Here is a 23910-nt window from a genome sequence, read left to right on the forward strand (position 1 = left end):
GCCAGCAGGCCCCCACTCATGTCCCACTCATGTCCCCCTGCACCCCCACCCCCCAGCAGTCAGGGGCACCTGTCAGCAGGCACCCACTCATGTCACACTCATGTCCCTTTGCACCCCCACCCCCCAGTAGTCAGGGGTACCAGCCAGCAGGCCCCCACTCATGTCCCCCTGCACCCCCACCCCCCAGCAGTGCAGGGCACCTGCCAGCAGGCCCCCACTCATGTCCCACTCATGTTCCCCTGCAACCCCACACCCCAGCAGTCAGGGGTACCTGCCAGCAGGCCCTCACTCATGTCCCACTCATGTCCCTCCTACACGAAATAAAGATGCACAGTCATGCCCACTTCTACACCAAAAAATACCACATCACACCACCCCATTCTTGAGACGCAATGATTTCCCAATCCACCCCACACTGACATGCCTAACTCAAGACACAAACCAAAACTCAACTATGTACATCAACACATGTCCATCACACACATACACTGGTTGGCATTGCTTGTGTAAACCCACAATTTCACATGCATCAACCCAATGAGCAAATCCCACACATGGAACAAAAATATGAAAATGTATTATGTACATACATAAATAAATAAATGAAATGAAAGCATACCAAAATATCAAACATGAAATAAAAGCATGTGAAAAAGATGAGTGAATGAAAATGATAAGCAATGCAAAAAAATTTGAAAGAAAAACAGTCCAATCTCTCCCTCCACCAACGCAAATCCAAAAAAAGTAAACAAAAGATATCCATTGCTTCATGTTCATAAAGATAAATACAAATGTGAAATCAATCCATATTCCAACTATTTACAATACATTTTCCTGAAGAAAAAAAAACATTACTCGGCACTGGACTCCTCACTCCCCGACAAGATGATAACCTGGGAGGGGAGCCGGGCCTTGCATCTCCGGCTGGCAGGATGATCCCTGCCGCTGTGCTCCACAGCACCCTCTCTGCCCTCTTCTTCAGTTGACGCTGCAGACAGGGAGAGATAAAACACAGGCATCAGGGCACTGTACAATGGACTGATACACACATGACAGTTGCACATGAGTGGCATTGTTTAACTACAGACACGGCATCACACTCCGAGACACACATGTCATTTTAACTCACACACATGAACATTTCAACAGCAATATTGCACCAGGCAGCACCATCCATACACATACAACAGCATGAACAGCCAAAGGTGAGCCTGACATCACATGAAACACAAGGAGTGCACTAGACATGCACACATGCCACCACACTTACATGCATGTCTACATCTCCTCCAACTGTTGCAGTGATGAGATCGACATACATGTCACATCTGCCATTCATCCTTCTACATATCAGTGTCACGTGCATCCATGTTGCATCACAGTTGCACACTTGTCAGATACACATACATGCACATGTACACAGTGCAGATACATGCATTATGAACCACCATCCATGACACAACCATGCCAATGTACTTACACAGAAATTCAAACATGTGTGCTCCCACACCTGCATTTGCCCAGCATGCTTACCAACACATACACCATCAATGTGTCTCACAGCTGAGAGGACTCACATGTGGCAGCCTCACGCCCATGTTCATACACATCCCTACATGGCTCCACATAAACACATGTGCAACCTGCACACTACTGGCACACCACAACACGCACAGCGTACTATCAACATGCATGTACACTTACTGCTCGACTCCAGAAGGATCTGGACGTAGAGCGTTAGGCATATGCGTTCCAGGACCCTCATTAGATGGTTTGACAGCTGGCCCCGGCGCCCCTTGGCATCCGCTGCCTTAGCGAGGCGCCGGGCCTTGTTGGAGGTCCTGGACCTGAAGTCCTCCCAGCGCTTCTTGACATGATGTAAGTTGTGGACTGCCACCCCCTCCGCGTTGATGGCAGTCACAATGTCCATCCAGATCCTGGTCCGTCCTTCATTGTCGGCACGCAAACTTCCAAAGAGGGCATCATACTGCCCCAGGACTTGCTCCACAAAGACACCAACTTCGGTGACAGTGAATCTTGTGGCCTTCTGCCTCTCTGGCTGGGGGTTGCCAGTGTTGCCAGATGGTGTTGTGCTGGACATGGCAACCCCAGAGGCAGGAGTGGGTGGGCAACTGGGTCCTGGGGCTGGGCTGTGGAGCGATGGAATCCCAGTCGGGAGTCTTCGGTTCCAGCAGGGGTGGTCACAGCAACTACACCCCTGGCTGAAGTGCAGGCAGCAAATGGCAGGGCACGTGGGCAGCAGGCAGTCAGGCAGCAGAAGATGGCAGGTGGGTGCATGCTCGGGGCTCTGGGGGCAGTAATTCGGCCTTCTGGGCAGGAGCGTGGTCTTCCGTGTGTTTTCGCTTGGCCAGCTTGATACGGAGTGATTTGGCACGTGAAAAAATTGCATGTCAGCGTGTAATTCGAGGAAAGGGCCTTAGCGTGTAAGCGCGTCAGCACACGCACGCGATTTCATTGGACCAAAGGCCCTTAGCGCGTAAGCGCATAAGTTACATTACACGCACGGGCATTTCCCTCATAGCACGTGATGACAGAGCACACGTGGAAAACCTGCACGTCCGAGTGTCATCGCGTGTAATTGGAGGAATGGGCCTGTGTACATGCGTAATTGACGTGTATGTGTGGGCCGGTTTAAAAGCTACGTGTAGGATGCGATTTCCTTGTACGTGCTTTTCGTGGAGAGCGAGTGGGTGAAATCTGTACTTCTTGTCGGTTCACACGCGATTACTTCACAGCGTTTCTAGTTCATACTCCCTGTTAGCTCTGACAGCTCTGTTCTGATTTTTTGTTGGGCCTGTTTCCTCAAACAGAGTTCACTTCTCCTTTTGTCCTGTCTCCTCAGACAGCGTACAATACTTTTTTTTTGGTGGGGGTGTTGCCAACGTGCACAGTCGTGTATTTTTCACGTTCTTTTTCCAGGCAGACTTTGAGTTCTGCACGTACGTAGCAGCTGTGCTTGCCCCGTGTGTCGCGTTCCCCTTTAGAGGTCATTGTAGGCTGCGTGTATTACGCGTACGCTAATTTTTGTGTTTCTGGGTGCCACAGCGTAGTGCGGGTTCATTTTTTCACGCACGTGGTCTACGAGGTGTTGTGTGCACGTTAATTTTTGATTTTGGGCTGCCTGTGCATTGCGTGACCCGTCATCTTCCCCTAGGGGTCACAGACAGCCTTGTTAGAGCACTAGGATACAAATTCCATCTAGTATCCTACCCCTTTGACCCCCAATTGCCCAGGACAATAGTTTACTGCAACTCCCATACGCACAACAACATCAGTGCCATGGTTGGGAGGCGACCAAGTGGTAAAGGAGGCAAATAGTGGCCGACCTTCAAAAGGTGGGCGTGGTGGGTGCGGTAGGGGACGTGGCCCGGATTTTCAGGGTGCCCCTATACCCCCATGTGTGGAGGAACAGTCAGGGACACCCATGCACCCCCCATGGTTGAGGGAAACATGGCTGACACCATCCCAGTTCAGCCCCTGTTGGACCAGCCCATTGTGGCACCTGACCTGGCATAGGATGACTCCCAGGCTGACATCCAGGTCAGCAAGTCTAGGCCACGTGTGGCAGTGCAAGTTGTTGTCACCAAGCCACGTGGATCTGGGGTAGCTGTGTCATCTGCTGCCACAAGTATGCAGGGTGGGGAGGCTGCAGGGGCAGCTGCAGCTCCATCCGCCCCAGCTCTGACTCTCCCAGCCAGGACAGTGTCAGTCCAGGTCCATCAAACTGACTTTCCCCCTGCCAACATTACCCTGCAACCAATGCCTGCATCAAGACCTATGGTCATTGTGCATTCCCACACTCCTACTACCCAGTCCACCGGTGATTCTGCCCCTACTGACCAGAGCAGCGTAAGCCACTCTGGCTCTGCTCCACTTTTAAAGAAGAGGAAGAAGGGTGATCTGGCACGACAGGCTGAGACCCCAGACAAGGCTACACACTCCGGCACATCAAGGAAGCCTTGCTTTAATGACGCGGAACTTGATACACTTGTGTCCTATGTGTCGGCACACAGCCGCAAAATGTTGGTGACTGCAGGGTGCAAGACCACACCTGGTCAACGTAGGACACACTGGCAGACCATCGCGGACTGCATAAGTGCCCTTGGATTTGTGAGGCACACAGCTGATGATTGCTACAAGCGGTGGAATGACCTGAAACGCAGAGCAAAGAACAAGCTGGCTTCAAATCATGCTGCTACTCTGGTGACTGGCGGTGGGTCTCCACAAGAGGACAACAAACTCACTGAACATGAGTCTGTTGCTGGGGCCTTCGTCACAGAGGAACAGATCCAAGGTGTGAACTACCTGATTATGATGCATTGTCCGGTGAGTGCCCATGCCTGTGTGTGTAATGCGTGTGTATGTGGTTTGGGTGACGGGTTCTGATTGAGTGCCAGGTGAGGGTGTGTGTGTCTGGGTGGTATGGGTCACCCATGTGCTTCATCCAAAACATTCAGCGGCCTTGGATTTGGGTGTGACAGTATCCCTTCTGCCCACAGTAGTAATTTAGCGCAACATTACGGCAGTTGCCCTTGAAGTGGCATCTTGCAACAACATTGTTTGTATTTTTCAGTGTTCGTTCAGGCTCATTGTTTCAATTCTCCCACTTTTGCTACGCATTCCTCAGCCCTATTGTCACATTTGTGACATGCTTCTGTCAATGATGAACCCCACATTGGCCCACATGTGTTACCGTGTTAGGTGAATGATTTGACCATTCAGGCTGATTGAGTATTGGCCTGATCACATCCATTTTTGGGGCCTGTTTGAATGTGGAACATGATAGTTATTTCCTGTCATGTTGAAGTGCACAACCATTGATGTGTACATCGGCTGCAATCACTGTATTTTTTGTACACTGGATGTGTTGCAGTGTGTGGCACATGCGTATTTTGTCACACTATGTAGCATTTTTCATCTCATCATGTCAATTTCACATGGATGGCTGACAATACTCATTCACTGACATATGGATGTACTTGTGGAATGTACCATGGCTATGTTACATGCCATCTGTGTGATGGCATGTGTCATGTATGTGTATTGGACATGCCACTCACAGGCCAATGTGTGATGGCAGTGCTACCCAGCATGCAGCAAATGTGTTGCTCTTCCATCTTGGTGTCATCAGTGTCTGCCTTTTGCCTCCCCTTCCAACTCAGTGACAGTGCATGCATGGGAGGGTTATAGTCATGTGGGACATGTGTAAATCATGTACTGGTTCTGTAGCTTGTCAGGCCTATTTGTGTGCTACGGTGCTAATGCCTGTTTCCATTTTTTGTCTTTCATGTTTTTGCAGGGGATGACGCACTTGATGCTGTTGAGGTTGAGGAGATGGTGCAGACCCAGGAGCAATCTCAGGCACAACCGGGCACCAGTGGGGGACGTGGTCTGGTGGTGGGTGAGAACCCAATCTTGCTGCAGACCATTCTGTCCAGGGGTGTCTCTGGGTGCACCTCCCCAGACCTCTATTCAGGTGCTGATTCGGATGATGAGACCTATGTGCCGTCGCAGGTAAGTGTTTCTGGCAGGGATTCTGTTATGTCCAACCCACCCGCACCAGGGGTAGAACCCTCTAGGGGATGTCAGTGTTGATAAGTCTGCCTTTGGCGGTTACGGATGCAGGGTCACACTCCACAACATCTGATCCTGTTCCTGGGCCGGCAGATCAGAGGGGGAATGCAGTCCTGCAGCCTCAGGCAGTGCCGGCACAGCAACGTGCAAATCGCCTTGCCCCAAACAGGTGTGGTGCCCGCCGACGTGGTGGCCATACGCTACCAGGCAATACTGTATGGGAACAATCCATGTGCGGTATGGCAACCAAACAGGCAGCATCAGTTGAGATGATGGCTCAAGCAATGGAGAGGGTGGACACTTCCATTGTCCCCCCCTGAAAGGCAGATGGAGCAACTACAGCAGGCAACAGACTAAAATTTGCCAATCACACAGGGAGGACATGTTGGCGTCCAACAGGGACAGATAGGCGGCACTGGAGACTCTACACCAATCGATATCAATAGAGTCCCAGGGCCACAGGGAAGCCCTGACGGTAGAACTCCATCACCTCAGGGAGACTCTTGTTGACCTTGAGGCTTCCACTAACTTGAGGACAGAACAGCAGCTGGAGCGGCTCACACGTTCTCTCTCAGTTGAGATGCAGACAGCTCGGCAGGAGATCAAGGCATCACGTCAGGTGCTGCATGGGGATCTCCGCACTATAATCCTCCAGAATGAGACCTTCCACACCCGCATGCTTGCTGCCATGGAGGACCATACCAGGGCTTTGCATGGGCTGCCTCCCATAGCACCACCACCTCCTGATGCAGCAGAGGGTGATGAGAGCAACAGCAGCAGTTCTCCCACATTGGCATAGCCGTGCAGGCCATGAGCCCATGGAGGGTTTTTTTTTCCCAACATCCACGCAGGTGGCTGTTGGTGCGCACCCTGTCCTCGGACCTCCTGGGTGGCATCCCCCCCTGGCCCCCACATGGGCATTTTTGATTTTTGATTTTTGATTTTGTTTTACAGTGTGTTGCCTTGTGTGGCTCCAGTGGGCATCCACTGTATTCCGGCTGGGCACATGCAGGCTTGTCCTGAGTTTGAGTTAGATGCTTGGGTTCGTGAGACACACACCCCTCCTGCTTCCCATTTCCATGGGCTTGCAAAGGGTGTGCCCAAGTGACAGTGAATTACACAGTGATGTTGGACTCCCATGAGCTGTGTGGGCAGTCTGTAGTCAATACTGTGTATACATTTCTAGTGGATATTGTTGTAGTATTGTACACTGCATGGTGTATTGATATGTGCTTGTGCATCCATGTCTTCCTCCTAATTTGCAGGTTCATTCCTCATGTCTTCACAAGGCCGTCTACTTTGGAGATGGAGTTCATGTTGTAAGCAGTGCACTTACACATTTGCGTGGCAGCAACACTGTACAGTTGGAAGGGGTCGATGTGCTGGCATAATCAGGTTGTAAGACTACCACTACTTTAACTTAGTACTGTCATGTTTTTGCTATGTTTGAGGTTGTGTAGCTGCATTGTATTGTTGGTAATATTTGGTCATGTGTGTTGTTAGTTCTACATTACTGTGAGCATATTGTGTGTGGCCAGTTTCCATTAGGGACACTGTACTTTGTGACACTTGTGTCAGGTTTTGGGGATTGCTTTGTTTGCTCTCACATAGCATGACATGCCATGGTGTGTTGGGTGGCGGTGCTGGGGAGGGGTTGGGTGACATGGCACTGTTGTCATGTTGTATTTTGCAAGGGGGTAATGAATTTAGCAGCATAGAAGTGTGTCTTTTGATGACACAGCATTGGTGGTGTTTGTGTAGGTAGGGATGCACACAATGTAACACTTCCAGGTGACCAATCTCATTCTGGTATGGTTGTGACAGTTGACTGTCCCTTATGGCATCATCATTGATTGTCAGATGGTTTGTGCCAGGGCTGTGTGCACTCCACAGGGGTGTGATTTTAGGTGAAGTAATTAGCCACCAGCTACATACGGGCTGCATACGGGCTGCCTCACCCCGTGCCCTTCCCCCTCCCGTGTGCAGCGGCCATGCATGTGGTTGGGGATGTGGGGGCACCACCATGTCCACCGGCAGGCCCCGGCGTGTTGCAACGTTGTGCAGGACACATGCTGCCACTATGATCTGCACACTACTGGCGGAGCGTATAACAGCTCTCCGTCAGAGCGGTCAAGGAAACGAAAGCGTGACTTGAGCACTCCGAATGTGCGCTCCACTATGCCCCAGGTTGCAATGTGGGCTGTGTTATATTTTACGTCGGGTGGCGTGGTGAGGTTCCGAATTGGCATTATCATGTGGGTGCTCAGAGGGTAGGCACTGTCCCCTGGGGAGGTGGTGATGGGTATCATTAGTGGGGTTGTGACATTACTCAGTATCTGACATGCATGCATGTGCTGTGGCATTTATACTCACCGAGCAGCCATGTATCGCCATGCCGCCCAGCTTCTAGGTCCCGGTTTAGGGTTGACATTCTGTAAATAAAATTGTCGTGGGTGGACCCTGGATAGTTGGCAGTTATACTGAGGTGATGATTCCCTTGGCATCACATGCTACCTGCACGTTGATAGAATGCCAGTGCTTGCGGTTTCTATAGATGTGCTCTGATGCCCTGGGGGGACGTAGAGCCACATGGGTGCAATCAATGGCACCTAGGACTTTGGGGAATTGTGCCACCCCGTAGAAATCCTGGATGGCAGCCAGCCTTTCTGCAGGTGTTCTGGGCAGGTATATGTGCCTGCGGACTGATGGGCGTGCAGTCAGGATGGCCAAGACTTGGTGTAGGCAGCGTGACTGCGTGGCCTGTGACACCACCCCCCCCCCACTATAGCACTTGTCTGCTGAAATGATCCAGTGGCCAAGAAGTGCAGTACATTGAGGACCTTCTCCAGGGGGCTGAGTGCTTGGGAGCACAGGGTGGGTGATGTGAGGTCATCCTCCCACTCACTCACCAGGTAGAGTTTTATGTGAGTTGGAAATCTGTACCTCCCATACACCTGGTCATCAGGCATCCCAAAAAGGCTGGTTCTGGGTGTGAAACTTCTGGGCCTGATTATCCTCCTCCTCCTGCGGTATCCCACGACCACTGCTGCTAGGAACCGTATATTCATCCTGGCGTCTGAGCTTGTTTGTTGTTTGTGCGCACTTTTATACCGCGCGGGTCCACGTACGCCTGCTTCCTGCTGGCATATGTGTTTCCAGATTAGCACCTCTTTGTTGGCGCACGCGTTAGCCCCGTTCGATTCCCTGAATACGTGTTTTGAACGTGCGTGTGGGCGTTTTGCGCATTTGCCTCCTGTACTTCCCCCGTGATGCCCACATTTTCACGCGTTGTTCCCCATTCCGCGTGTCACGCCCCCTGTTCCTCCTACTTTTGTTGTGTGCGCCACGCTATGTGCGATTTCGCTTTGTGCGTAGCGCACACTGTTTGGAGACGTGTGCGCCACCGTGCGCCACGCAGAATTTTGGCGCACATCCTGGGATTTACACGCGCACGGACTTCCATGAATCACTGTGCGCGGGTTTCGCTGCGATTTTCGCACTGGCACTGTGATTCGCACGCTTTTGCACGCTTTTGCACGCTTGCGCCGAAAATGTCAGCGCACATTCATTCCATGAATCGGCCTACAAATGTTCAAGAACACGTGTATGGTTACAGCATGTCATTATAAATAATTGCACGGCCTCACCTCATGGTGCAGGGGGTTGTTTCATGCATGCTCACATTTAAGTTCGCAATTGGAAGACTGTCTCTGCTTATGATCTGGGTGAATTGCCCTTCCCCAGATTCAAAAAGGATTCTACTCAACAGTTCAAAAGAGTAACAACATCATGTCAACAACATCATGTCTTGTAACAAAGTTCCAATACAGGTCTTTGTGACTCTGAATTAATAACAAACATTCCAACACTTCAGGACAAAGTTCAAACACAGGTCTTTGTGGTTCCAACTTGATAACAAATGTTCCAACACTTCAGAATTGTTTGATAAAGGTTCTTTCTCTTCCACTTGTAATAGTAAGCACATTCCTGGCGCAAACAAAGAACACTTCCTTAGTTTGTCAGCATCAAAATAAAATGTCTTTGTCAGGGTTGTTTTATAACAACATATTTGTTTACAAACATTTAGATACTTCTGCAGCAGTTTATATAACACTTTCTTCAACAGTGAAAGTTTGTCAGGGTGATTTGTTAACACCACTTCATAGCACTTCAACTTCCACCTGATTTACTTCCATGACAGGTCTACTACTACAATTACACCTGGTTTACTCCCATGCCAGGCCTACTGCTTCAAAGTTATTTCTTCAGTTATACTTCCCCGCATGAGCAGCACAACGTGTTATCACAACCTTGGACTTGGTATACTCCCCTGCCAGGTCAGTAAATCATAAACAAGTGCCTCTGTGGTTGAGATAAGCTTACAACAACTGTGCAATGTATTTTGCTTCACAATACCAGGTGTTAAGCAAATTCAGGGAAGACAAGATTCACATTGGTGTTCTTTATTACACTTTTGTGACTTCCGAAACCTCTGCAAGTTATGCTCCTCTCCTTCTGAATAACCTTTATCAGAAGGGCAACCGTATTGCCACTTTGCTTTCCCCACTTTTTCATCAACCAAACACTGACATTGACATGGTCTCATTTTGATTCTTCCTCGGCTTTAGCATTTGGCAATAATCTACCTGGTCATGACATAACTGACAACAGGGCACTTATTTCATATATGCATGTCTATGAAGCTTAGAACCTATTTTTTTTTTCAGAGAAAAAAAAGCTATCTAGGTATAGTACTGGTGGGTTCTGTAAATCTGACGTTTATCTTTTGCCAGTCACACGTTGACAAATCCTATATTGTGCCAGTACACACTTACCGCAATTGGAACAACCACTTACCTTACATTTTTGTCAATCTTCTTCTGTGCTTTTTTATCAGACTTGAAAACTTTACTTTGCTTGTAACTTTACTCCCAGTAGAATGTTTGTCATGTCTTCCTTCTAGTTTCTGCAAGATATTACATTTAAAGTTGCACTCCAACTGTACCCCTGTTGTGTGCTCATTACAAGACTGCACTCATTAGGCTAACCCTCCTGTCTGGATGGCAAAAAATTAATACATGCTCTATAGTGTTTTGTATGTTATTAATTGTTCTATTGCACCCTTTAGATGGTTTGACACAACATAGAATCACAGAATAATATAACAAAGCTTAATATAACATAGTACAATATGACAAACCATATATCAATGCACTGTCAGGAAATGATCTATGTAGCATAATAGCAATGTTGTATGCAATGTAGGCACAAGTCAGTTTTCTTTCAGATCTGTGAATCCTCTTGACACTTGGGTACAATAAGTGGTTTGATTTAAACATATGTGCTCTGTTGGGTTTGCTTTTTGATTATGCACACAGGGTTAGTGAACTCAAATAGCGGGTTTATTTTTATGAGTACTGGAATGTATTAACCAGCACCATTCTAGCCAAACAGATTTATTTACTGTTTTTTTTCATGGTTATACATGTGTATGTGTAGCAAATTGACTTCTGTCCTGCGGGGGTACAAGGGTGAGTAGAGGTTAAAACACCCACTCAGCCCTCACACTTCTACAAAACAAGAGGCAACACAATCATAAAGGTAAAACAGGCACAGGCAAGAGACATACCATCTTTACCTTTTGTGTAAACGTTGGCCGAGGGAAGCCTAAACTCTTAAGAGGGGAGTGAATGTGGTTGAATAGCAAGCAAACCGTGAAGTATAACAGTTCAAAATAAAGGAGTGTAATAATCAGGGTTATTTAAATATATGTATACTTTAATTAAACACACTATGTACAATAATAACTAACTAGAACAACAGTACACATAACCCACCACAGAGGAAAGAACACAGAATAAGCTTAGAGAGTAGATGCAGAACTCTGAGTAAAGCATCAAGGGGTGAAACACAAGCAAATTCAACAATGTTCTTGAAAATAGAAATGTACTTGTGAGCAAAGAGTAATCTAACCAGGGTCCATTAGCGGTCAATAGTACATTATGTGCAGTTCTTGGTGATTCAGCAGCACCAAGACAGAAATCATGGCACTCTGTGTAGATCGGGAGAGGACAAAATGCAGAAACTGAGATTCCTGCAGTTTCAAATGTGTTGAACACTTCTTGAAACATGCTCCAAACTGTTCAACGGCAGCAAACACTGGGATCCCAGCTGTTTTTTTTTGTTGAGTGCTGTGAGTCCCAATCTATGCTCTCGGGACACAATGAATCCTTTTGTGTCAAGTGCTAGTAGGGGCTGTAGGGATACAGAAACAGTATTTTTTTGTGTGCTCCCAAACGTGAGGAAGGCTGGCACAAAACTGCAGGGGTCCTACAACACAGTGAGGTGCTGAGTGCCACTGTGGCTGGTCCTGTTCCCGCAGCATATCACTCGAGTGGTCCCCAGGAATGGTTATGGGATAGTGCTGGTCTCTGGCTTGGAACACCTGTCTTCAACTCACAACTGGAGCACTTTATAATGCACTGCTCTCTCAGCATGGTCCAGTGAAATCTTCTCTAGTGATGATCCAAAGATGCTTCAAGATGATTCCCAAGATGATTCAAAAGACTCCCTGCCTCTCTGAAACTTGAGGAGAAACATCAACGGTTCCGAAAGCACCTCAAGACCTTCCTCTTTGCTTCTGCTTTCTCTCCTCCTCTCCTCTACTGATCTCCTGGCTGAATCTGAAACTCCACTGGTTACCTGGCTACCCTCTGATCTCGGGCCCAGGACCCCACCCCACCAGTTGCACACCTGCACTGCCCCTCTGGTAACCCTAGCACTCCTGGACTGTTTCTGTATCCCTACAGCCCCTACTAGCACTTGACACCTGATGTCTGCACTTACCCTTGCACTTGCCACCAGCTGGCCACACTTTTTTTTATTGTCTTTATTTATTTTACTGCTATCCTATGTACTCCACTGCCCCTCCCCTTTTCCCCCGCACTTTTCCCCTACCCCCCTTACCCTTTCACGATCTCAATGTTACCTGGCCTAGTAGGATCGTTGTCTCCGTCTTCCCTGTTTCCCCTCCCTTGCCTCTTCGCGCCTTGAAACACTTGTGTATAAGCTCATTATAAATGCCATATCATATCATGTATTATTAAGCGTGCATTTGGGAGGATATGGAGAGAAGAGGTGCTGTAATGCAGACAAAAAAGTGTACAGAGGAGAGAGTGTTAATCAATGTGTGGTGAATTAGTGGATGTGCTCCTGTCGATGGGAGATTCCTGTGAGATTCCCACCATCAGACCTTCCTAAATGCATTGTTGATAGAGCATCAGAGATTCCCTTCCTTGCCTTCTTCTGCTTAGCTGCTTTCATTCGCCTTTTGGTATGTATCACCAGTGCACCAGAGAGCAGGCAGTGTATTGCAAGAGACATTGACAAATACTGTTGTCATCACGTATTCATTTTCCCCTTCATTGTTTGTTGTTTTCAGAGGTGAATTGTTCAATTGCTTTGCCTGTCATATACAACATTATTGTTCGCTTCTACAGTTCCCGGAAACTTGATATGTATCCTGTACTTAAACGTTGCTATGTGACTGGATTACTTTTGCCAATGGTGTGCGTATACCACACAGAATATTTCACTTCCATCTGAATGAAATGCGGATTGAATTCCATTTCTGTACTGTAAAAAAAAATGGGCCGGCAGAGTAGAAAACCAGCATTCAGCGTGCTGTTGTAAATCTTTAGACTGCATTGCATTGTGCTTGATAGAATATTGACTGGCGTGTTATTATTCATTTCGTGACATCACATCATATGTGAGCGAGTGAGTGCCTGAGCGATCGAGGGGGTGAGCGAATGAGTGAGTGTTCGGTTTCAGATTTATTTCGAAAATATGAAATTCCATCATACAATCTAAAAGCATCAAAAGATACATGGACAAACAGTCAGGGAAAAGATTCAATTTCGGAAAAGAAATCACGTACTTCATCTCCATTTTAGAGTGCCAATTAGAAAGCCTTCAACTGCAAAACATAGCAGCGGGTCAATCAACAGCATTAGGGCTGGAATGAATTGAGTAAAACGGTGTTTCGCTAAAATACATACTAAGGTATTACGACAAAGTTGACTATATTCTTCACAAAATAACACATGTGTGAGATCTTCTATTGTCGTGGAGTTACATATATAGAACACATATCCTTTGGGTAAGATCCCTGCTAGCCAAACATGACCGTGTTTAATTATAATAGATTGAGCCTGAATTTAACAGTGAGCATGAACATATGATTTTAACCCTGTTGTCTAGGGCTTTGTTCTAGTCCCTCAGCAATCTTTTCTGTAATACTGTAGTTCCCTTTGTTCATCACCTTTATCTTAAAAGTGTGCATTAATGTCATGCTTGTAGTTACCAGTGAGAGTGGTGGTCATTAAGAGGTTGCTGGTATTGCGCCAGTAAATCTGCGGGATACCGGCTAACGGTAATACCGTCACCAGCGGCTAATCTGCCAGAATTACTGTCAGATTACAGGTGCCCGCAATGGTAGGATAAACCCCATTCGATGGAGGGGATTGTCGGTGTTACCAGCACCTGTAATACTGTCTGTTTCATGCCAGTGGGGTGCCTGACTTATCTCCAGCTCTTGGCTAGAGGTTAACCAGCCCACTCTACTGGCAAACTTGTACTCTGCCGGTCCGGAATCGTGCCGGTAAATGGAATTATTGGCACATAATTCAGTACTGACAGGATTATAATGAGTCACAATATTTCCAGGATGGCATAACAGGAACACAGGGCTATTTAGTTAAGCAAATTTTTAACACAGTTTAGCCAGGCCACCCTGCCATCAACTTCACTCTTCAACATGCACTTAACAAGACCTTTTGTCAGGCCATCATGGCGATTCATCCAAACAGAGTACTACAACAACAACAACATTTGTACATTTAGTAGTATCTATATGAGGGATCCCAACCTCTGAATGCAGAAGCAGAATCAGAGTTGACAGGTGAACCACCAGGATTCTCTGAAAAAAATAGATTTTCTGCAGTACCCAATGAGCAGACATATCTGTAACTCTAGAGACATGTGCCATAGGATGTCATTTCTATTGTCTTGCGTGATATATCTGGTTGACCAGCTGGACTGGCATGCTACCTGTGGTTCATGCAAAATCTCCATGTGTCTGCTTCATGAACTTTGATACTTTAGCCAAGTGTGTAGAACATCTCAGACTGTTTTTAGAAGAAATACCAAGATGGTGATAAGTTTCTACCAATCCTAGAATTTCCCCTTTGCACTTGAAATTCTTGAAGTCATCCAAATACCATTATTTTATATTTCGATGTATTGATTGATAGGCTCCTTCTATAAATACAATTGGAACCATGTATGTATCACAGTTTTTAAGACTCCAGCTGTCTGAGCCAACACCACAGTGTCATCTGCAAAAAACAACACATTGTGTAATGGCGCCCTGCGATGTTAAGGGTATCTGCAATATTTGCTCAACTCACTCTCACCCTTATGGCTATTAGGATGCACATACAACGTCCCAGACACGCTAAACTGTTCAGGTTGAGAAAAACCTTTAAGCACGTACCACAGTGCGAGCAAGATGAGTTCTGTGCTTCAGAAGGCACACACATCTCTTGTAGATCATTTTGCTACATATTAGATACCCACATATAGCAATACAAAAGGAAAAACACACAAATGAATGTTGCTGTTGCAGATGTTATAGACAGAGCAGTGTTATAGGCGCTGTCTATCATTGTTGTATCCAGAATTATCTTTTTCAGTGAGGAATGCGGAAAGAGAGGAAACAGGTGGAAGATGGAATCAGAAAGGTACTGTGGTAGAAGCAAGGTCAGTGTGTTAACACAGAAGGAATGACACCAAATCGAATTGTACGGCCTATTATACAATTAACAGAATATAATGCAGACATAGATGTGGAGCTGAGGCTCTGTTTAGCTTAGTGTTAAGACAAATCTGTTTCCTGTACCCCAGGAGAGAAGCCGAGGTCAGGGGCACCGGTGGTACACAGATAAACACTAAATGTATCAAGCTGCAGTGCCTGGACGGTGTGGGAATGGAGTGTTAAATGTGGGGAGAGTAGAAGGGATTTGCCCTTTGAAAGACTCATTCTTAAGAATAGGGTATACAATTCTGTAATGCCAACAGGCCAGACAAACATTTAGGGCACTATTGCTCTCTCCCAAGGAGCAGTCTTCCCATTTGAATTACAGATAGACAATTAACCAAAGCAAATAAAATGAAATCCGGACTCAAGAGCGGTTCCCCAGTGACATCATTACTGGGCACCTGGAGCTTGAAGAGATAAGAGGGAAGACGTTTCTGGAATGTTCCCAGATTTGGGATAGGAAGAGCATAGGTGATGACAATGAATTAAGTACAATGTTGTAGGTGCAACATGTGCATGCCACATCGTCTGGTATAAAGAGAAGGCCTATTTTCTGATCAAAGCAGAGTTGGCCTCACCAGTTTACTTTGAATGTGTCTGGATCGGAGGGGTGAAATCACATGCCGGTCATGATTTATTAATGTGTAAATACACTAAATGGTGAAACTTGTACCTGAATTTAATAGTAATGATGTAGCGGGCCAGGTACTTAGGATAATGGGTTTAGATAAGGTGTGGCCAATTGGTCCAGGGACTGTAGGGGGGTTTAGCATTTTCTATAGGTCATAGCCAATGAGAGTGGTGGGATAACATTGTAACCTATGTATGCAGATTTTGCGGTTTTCCACTGTATGCACAGGTAGTATAGCTCAGTGGCAACGCACTCATCTTGGAAGGAAAATGACGCAGAGCAACAAAGGCTTGAATCCCGGGTCTGCACTTAATAACCTCTTCGGTATTAAGCGCGTTATAAAAAACAATTATAAAACAATTATAATTACAACCTGTAACCTATAACACACACATGCACCTATCCACCATAAACTCACAGACAAACACACCTACCCACCTATGTATTTATTTATGTGTCTTGCGCCGAAGCCCGCATGCATGTGGGTGCACACAGATAGAAAAAGATGCAACAAAAAGGAATGGACACAAAGGCATGAGGAAATTCAGTTATTCAAATAAATGTGTTTCTAAACAGTTACAATTGGAAGTTAGATTCCTTTCCTCCCATAAGTCAATAGACAAGGAGTTCCAAGCATGGGCAGCATAAGCCTTAAAAGACCAGCCATTCCCCTTCCAACGCTTAACTCTAGTACATACCAGAAGATTGGTGTTACTAGAATTCAGACCTCTCCTTGGCTCGTATTGCACTAGGCTTTGTTTAAGGTAAAAAGGAGCCGCTCCATAAAGGCAATTTGTCAACATATTTTTCTTAAACTGCACTCTGGCAGCAACAGGCAGCCAGTGCAGAGCATTTCTAAAATTAGAAATCTGAGCTCTGTGGGGGACATTGACAATCCAGATTCGTTCTGCACCTCCCAAAGCTTATGAATACTACCCTTCCTGGTACCACTCAAATGTACATTGCAATAATCAATCCTGGTCATGATCGTAGCTCTAGCCAAAGCTACACCATTTTTATTAGAGACAAAGGGTTTGATTTGTCTCAAAAGTCTCAGATGTTATTGCACATTTTGGCTTCCTGAACCCAATTCTGAGAGTGTAACCTTGACAACCTTGTAACCTTGTCATCTGGTTGAGACTCAAACTTGGGCTGACATATCCAAATTATTCAACTGTTTCCTGTGAGTGATAGTCCTTTTCTTAGCCACACTAAGGTGTTGGAACTTTTACATCTGGTACCACAATTAAGAACTATTTATTCGACTGATCCCTTCTGTGGAGCTACCTGATCTCTACAGCCGAGGTAATTGGAATTTAATACAGTTTGTTTTACCAATCTTTGTACAATTGATTATTACCTTTTCATCTCCATTACTAAGGATGGGTTTTGATATTGTAACATTTAAGAAACCTTCCCCTGACAAAGCTTCTGGACTTGAGAAGCTTAATTAACAGGCGATTAGAGGAACTGCTTTCTTTGCATCGGAAATATCTAGTGTCTTACGAGCACGTGTTCAGCATTATAGTAAAGTAACTAATGCTAGGATACCAGAGCAGTGGCTTTATAAGTCCGTAAGAGTCAATGGGTACTAATGTTCTGAAAGATCTAAGAAGTGTTTTCTGATGTCCTGGAATACCCGAGGATATCAATCCTTTCTTGGTCTCAAGGGGTGATCTTTGATTTCTTCATGTGAAATATTTGCATTCCAAGAAACATGGCTTATGCACAACTTTATTGTTGATGGATTCCAAATCATACATAGACCTGCAACATACAATGGTGTAGGCATTCCATCGGGTGGCCTCTGCAGAGGAGTAAAGACCCCCCTATCTATTTAGGAATACAATCCATTTGAGAAAATACTCTTTGCTTTGAGCATAATTGTTACTGGTATTTCTCCTATTGGTGATCTACTTCTTATTGATATATACAACCCCACGTAGGTAAGCACACTTCTTGCATCCATATTTATATTAAGAGAGTCATTGATTGATGGATATCTGATCACTCTAAAGCTGCCATTCTGGTTGTCAGTGATTTAAATTATTCTTATTGTAATATAACAATGTACTCTTTTTCATCTGATGTGTCTCTTTTAGAGCCTAATGTAGGTTGTACCTCTACATTTAGGGAAGCTCAGAAGGGGCCTCTAATTAATACTGTATAGAAGTTGAATGGGCATAAATGGTGAGAGTTTTTCTGAGGACATGATTTAGAACTTTTAAATCCCACATTTAAAAATGTTGATACAAATGGGGACTCATGGATCAATGATAAAAGCTCATCTTGAACTGATTGTATTTCTTGCTGGCCCATGAGTAAAGAAATCCATGGAACAGTTAATTCTTATAAAAACTTCACTCAGTGACTGTGCTGTTTAGAATGTGTCTTTCGGTTCTACTTTTCATAATTATCTTCCTATCAAGGGTGGTACTGCGCAAGCTAACCTCTGCATAGAATCCTCTGACCTGAGGCCAATCTTAGTAGATTTGAACAATTGTTTGTGGCCTGCCCACTTTTCTATTAATTGACTGCATTTAGAAAGATATTTATGTGGATCTTATCAATCTTCTGGATAAGGCCATGAAATGCAAGTTTATTGTCTCTGCTGGGAAAAAACACAATGGGCCTCATTACAAATCAGGTGGTCCGGAAATAACGGTGGCGGTAAACCCGCCACCACCGTTGTTTCCGGACCGCCTGATCCCGACTCCTGCAGGCGGAAGGTGATGTTCCCGCCAGGTTTGACCTGGCGGGGTTAACACCGCCCGCCTGCAGGCGGACGAGGAAACACCGGCAGCATCAACGAGGTGCTGCCGGTGTTTCCATGATCCCCATTCCCATTGTGTCCCATAGGAATCAATGGGAATGGGGATTAACACCAGTCCGCCTCCGTGATTCCCGGGAAACCGGGGTGGTAATGCCCCGGTAATTCCGGGAATCATGGAGGCGGAATGGTAATACGAGTCCGGCGGTAACCAGGCGGTTTTACCACCTCGGTTACCGCCGGACTCGTAATGAGGCCCAATAACTTCTATGATGCAGTAATCAAAAGAAATAAGTTAGCCTACTGGAAAGTATTATGGAATATTAGAAGATCCACACATCTCACATCTTTCACCAAATCTGGATTGCTGGTTCAGCAGCATATTAAATACAGGAACTGCCTACGCTCTTACAAATATGTTGGGCAATGCTAATTGGCGCCTTATCTTTGGTATGCGCAGATCCCATGACAATCGGAAATACTGGCATCTCTATGGACAACATCTTTCTGTAGGGACAAATAAGGAGATTAATGCTATTTTGGAACCTCAGTGGGAAACCCATATCAAAAAGATACATTATAATGTGATCTACGGACTCTCCCAAATTACTTCTTTTAGTCACTGTGTGCCTGGACCATTTCCATTTGACCATGATCGCTTTGCCAATGTAATATATCTGGAGAAATGAACGATTTTGTTGTTTAATATGTTTAACTCCATCTGAAGGATGGTGCTATCCCAGAGAGTTGGTTTAAAAAAGGGAATAGATTGGAACCTTGCAACTATTGTCTTTTGGCAATGCTAGATACAAGCTGTACATTATTCTGCACTTTACTGCTCGGCAAAGTAAATCTCTGGATTTCAGAGAAAACAATTCTATCTTACCAGCAAACAGGCTTTGGGTCTTGCATTGCTCTATTGATAATCTCTGGACACTGCATTATTTGACGGGAGAGACCTATCAACGTACTGGAAGGAAATGGTATCTCTGTTATATTAAGTATGAAGGGACTACAGGGAGAGACCTTAGCTAAATTACAATGCTGGGATATCCCCCCTCCTCTTCTTCATTTTAATAAATTGATTTACAATAATTCCACTGGGGAAGTACACCTTTATACCAGTGGTATGCTAACTACATCGCATGATGCCAATCTGGGATTAAAGCAAGGCTGTGTCCTAGCCTCTGTGCTATATAATCTTATGTGGCTGACATGTACCTTGCTTTTAAGAATGTACATAATTATCCCCCTAAAATTGGTAAGGAACACCTAATGTGGCTCTCCGATGCTGACGACACAGATCATACTCCCATAGGTCTACAGAGATCTTTATGTGCCCTTCATGATTATGCTGATAAAAATAGTAAGTCAAGTTAAAAAATATGTTCAAATGAAAATTGGATTGTGTGTCCCTGGAAGTAGTTAAAATGTACCTCTATCTGGGTGCTCCAATTGTTAATTTTCCTTCCAAATCCTTCTATTGTATGGCCATCCGTGACAGAGTTATTTGTAAATTGAATATTATTAAGAGTTTGTTTGCAAAGAAAGGAAGACCGAGGGCTTCTTACAGGTCAAAAAAGTTGAGTATGATACAGGCATTTCTATATGTGTTAGAGGTTTTAAATTAAACACATATTTTGTGGTTAGGCAAACAGGAGGGGAAACTAAGGATAATAGTGTTGAGGATTGAAGCAATTAGATCCTATTTGGGTGTCACCTTGCTGTTAATGCTCTGGGGAATACTGTGATGTACATTTTATTTTAAGATAATTTTCCTGGGTGATATTAACAATACTTTAATGGCCCTCATTGCTGCTGATTTTAGGATGCATTGCAGCAATTCCTCCTTTTTTAGGATTAGAAATGATGGTCACAGAATGTCTTCAGAGTATTGGATTGGTCACTCCCATAATGGATAATACTATATTTGCAACTTGTTTCACGAAGTTAAAAGCAAAAGCTTTGGAATGGGACGTGATTAAGAACACTGAGGCTTTTTGCACTAAAAAGAGATATGAAATGTCCCTGACTAAACGTTTTGTGTAGGGTAATCCACGCTGCTATCTACTATCTGTAATAAATATCTAAGATTTTTTTTTCTTTGACTTTGATTTAATTTATTATTTGCTCGTGAGATTACTCGGTCCGGGGAGGGTATTCCTCTTGAGGGGAGACAATGTTGTTTCTGTATAAATTACATTGGCCCTCATTAGGACCTTGGCGGAGGACCATGGCGCTATTAGCACCATAGTCCATGGCGCTAAGCTGCCAACTCCGCCATGGGGGTTGGCGGACTTACCGCCCCATTCCGAGGTTGGCGGGGCGGTAAGTCCCCAATCCCCATTTACCCTTCCCCATTCCCATTTCTGGCCCCATAGGGCATAATGGGAGTGGGGAAGCCGTTAATTACGCCACCGTAAATTACGGTGGCGTAATTAACAACAAGGTCCCTTAGCGCCATGGATTTTAACGCCTGCTAAAAGCAGGCGTTAAAATCACCATGGCGCTAAGGGAACTCGTACTCAGGCGGTAAGGGGCGCCATGGTTTACGCCGGCGTAAACCCCTTACCGCCTGGGTCCTAATGAGGCCCATTGAAACTGCAAGGCATATGTTAACCGCCTGCCCTGTTTTACTGCCTTAATATTATCAGGGATACAATAGGGTGTTAGTAGCTTGTTCAGGGTGTCATCTGATCAATTCTGGGCTACTTTTTACTCTGCTGAGTCTTTGGTTATATCCTGTGCAGCATATTATGTATGGGAAAGGGTTATTAATGGTAATTAGGTCTAAGCATCTACCAATTTCGATCTGATTGAATTTTGTTTTATTTTTTAATTATATGTTGGAGGGTTGTCATCTTTTTCTTTTGGTATCATTAACTATACATGCAATGTTTTCAAACCTTTTAATTGTTGATAAGTTGGTGATATATTACCTTTCTCTCTATAACCTTATCATATTTTTAGCATTTGAACTTTTTATTGAATATAATTGTGTCTATTAATATTACATTTGTATGTGACTGTTGTGCAAATGTTTGTTTTAACCAAATGCACGTAAATAAAACACATGTAACACAAGAAAAATAATCTACACATTAAAGAGAGCAGGTGACAAACATGCTCCTTGAGGAACTCCACAATGCAGAGAAGACAGGTCAGAGGCAGAGTTTCCTCATTGTACCGTAGATCTTCTGTTGTTTAAGAAGGAACACATCCAACATACAGTACTCTCTGAGCAGCCTCCTGTTGTTGATAATGTTTCCTGAAGGCGCTCATGATCTAAAAGGTCAAATGCTTGTGACAGATATAATAACACCAACAAACCAGTCTTACCTCTATCCATAGTATCCAACATGTGGGTTTAGAGATCCCTCCGTTGTGCCACCACACTTCTTGGCATGGGACTCAGGGCTTGCAATGGTTGCTTTAGAAAGGACCAGCCAGCAAGACCAACTTTTGAAGGGAATAGAAGCAACTCACACATAGATTACATCTTTTTATCAATGACACTATGGGGCAGTGCAAAAGATGACGAAGTCATGAGCAAGCAGGGAAGCAATCACAAGCCATTGTTTTTGAACCTGTCCAATCTGGGTGGGTATAAAAGTGACCCATTTACTAACCTCAGCTATCCAGTCCTTATCCAGGGCCAATATAAAAAGCAGATACAATAGTCTGATCCCGACTTGGTACAACTAAAACCACACATTTACGAAGCTATCTTGCCTGACCTGGTTCACCTGTCCTTGAAGGAATCTTGATGATGTAGACATTCTCTCTGTCTACGATAAACTGGTCCTGTCCATGAAACCCATCATCACTAAACCCAGAAAAAGTGAAAAGAAACATGAAATATAATATCACACCTGGTTCGATTAGGATAACAAAGTCTGACATCCTGAATTGTTTAAAAAGACGCCAGGGTCCAGATAAGACTGAGCTGAGATTACTTAGGGCAACCTATAAATCCTTGATAAACGTACAAAAAGAAGGCTGTGCGCGGCAAGAATGGGATAAAATGCAGGAATCTACTTGATCCGGAGATTCCCACACCTTTTTGAGGATTGTGAGCAGGAATAAAGAATGTCACAACAGCGATGTGCTGGCCGACATAAGCCTGCATACTTTGCAAGAAACACTTCCAGGACCTCTCTGGAATGGGAGATATGCCAGTTGTGCAGAGTACTGGTGCACAGAACTGCACAGAACTGGGATAGAGGGAATATTACTGACACAATAAACCTTGAACTATGGGAGGTTTATAATGCAATATCTGTTCAGAAGTGGGGGAAAGCACCTGGCCCAGACTAATTCCTATTAACTTAATCAATGATTAACCAACAGTATAAGCACCAACACTATGGCTTCTCTTTTGCACAATTCTCAAGCACAATAAGGTCCCCGTACCTGGCAAAATGCCACAATAATCTTGATCTATAAGAAGGCAGGGAGGGAGGACTCAGGGAATTTTCAGCCATTTCCCTACTAGATGGAGTGGGGAAAATATTTGCTAGAACTATCTACGAGCACTTACAGGAGTGGGTGACACAGGGAAATGTGATCGACCACCTTCAAGCTGGCTTTTTACCAAAAATAAGCACAATGGATACAGCCTTGTGTCTTTACAAGTTTACCCAGAAATACACGGCCCTGAAAAAAATGAAGGTATTTTCTGCTTTCCTCGACCTTAGGACCGCGTTTGACTTTGTGTCACGAGGGATGCTGTGGTCAATACTAATAATAAGAGGGGTACCTACAGACCTCCTGCAGGTAATAAATCAACTCTATTATAGCAATACTGCCTCAGTTGGTTGGGGGCTGGGGCGTGAACTCACAGACACATTTAGGGTAACTAGGCGAGTGAGGTAGTGATGTGTCCTCGCCCCCCTCCTCTTGTTGATATACATTGATGAAGTTGTTTACCATTTTAGGATGAAATCTCTGGATTGTGTGAAGCTGGGCCAAGAAGCCTGCCAGATACTCCTTTTTGCAGATGATGCAGTTTTCTTATCTACAGCTGCAAGGGGG

This window comes from Ambystoma mexicanum, chromosome 10 (genome assembly GCF_040938575.1).
Source record: "Ambystoma mexicanum isolate Mex_15411 chromosome 10, UKY_AmexF1_1, whole genome shotgun sequence".
NCBI classification, from domain to species: Eukaryota; Metazoa; Chordata; class Amphibia; order Caudata; family Ambystomatidae; genus Ambystoma; species Ambystoma mexicanum.